Below are 668 nucleotides of genomic sequence, written 5' to 3'. Positions count from 1 at the left end.
ATCGGTTGGACTTGCTGAACGTATGATCGAGAAAAGAGTGTCGTCAGCTTAAAACACGGTCCCTCCACAAAGGGACCGTGCTTAAATCATGTATGTAGACCGTGTAAATTGGCACATTGCGTTGGGGGCGTTGGTGCACTGAGGGGTGTATGCATTCAAGCCTCAGCAAATTACGCTCTCGCCAACATGTTAACATAGTTTTGTGTAAACACGCCACCAGTCGACCAGATATAGATATATGATTGTGTACCTTCATTTCATGGTCAGAGAGACACATTTTCCTCCTACAATTTAAAATTATGTCATGGAGGAGTGTTAGAACCCCACGCAGCGGGAAATAGCAATACTTCAGCCTTATTCAGCTCCCTACACGTTTGAAGACAGGAAAGTTTCCTAAAAACCGTAGTGAACTGCATAAAGTCAAAGGGTATGGCATATTTCTATAAGATCAGCAGATGTGTCTTATAAGGTGAGAAGTAAACACTACTTTTGCTCGTTATTGTTTTTGTCTACTGTTATCTAATAACTGTATACCAACTCGATCATGTCAAAAATCAGAATAATGGCAACATTCCGTGAAAGTTTTAGGGTTGAAGACGTCAACTGGCACAAGACCTCTAATTCACTTCCGGATTCGTTACCCAGAATATAGTTTGGAAGAAAAATAG

Source organism: Ptychodera flava, chromosome 19 (genome assembly GCF_041260155.1).
Source record: "Ptychodera flava strain L36383 chromosome 19, AS_Pfla_20210202, whole genome shotgun sequence".
NCBI lineage: Eukaryota > Metazoa > Hemichordata > Enteropneusta > Ptychoderidae > Ptychodera > Ptychodera flava.
The sequence above is the reverse complement of the archived record's forward strand: the minus strand, read 5'-3'. Positions refer to the sequence as shown.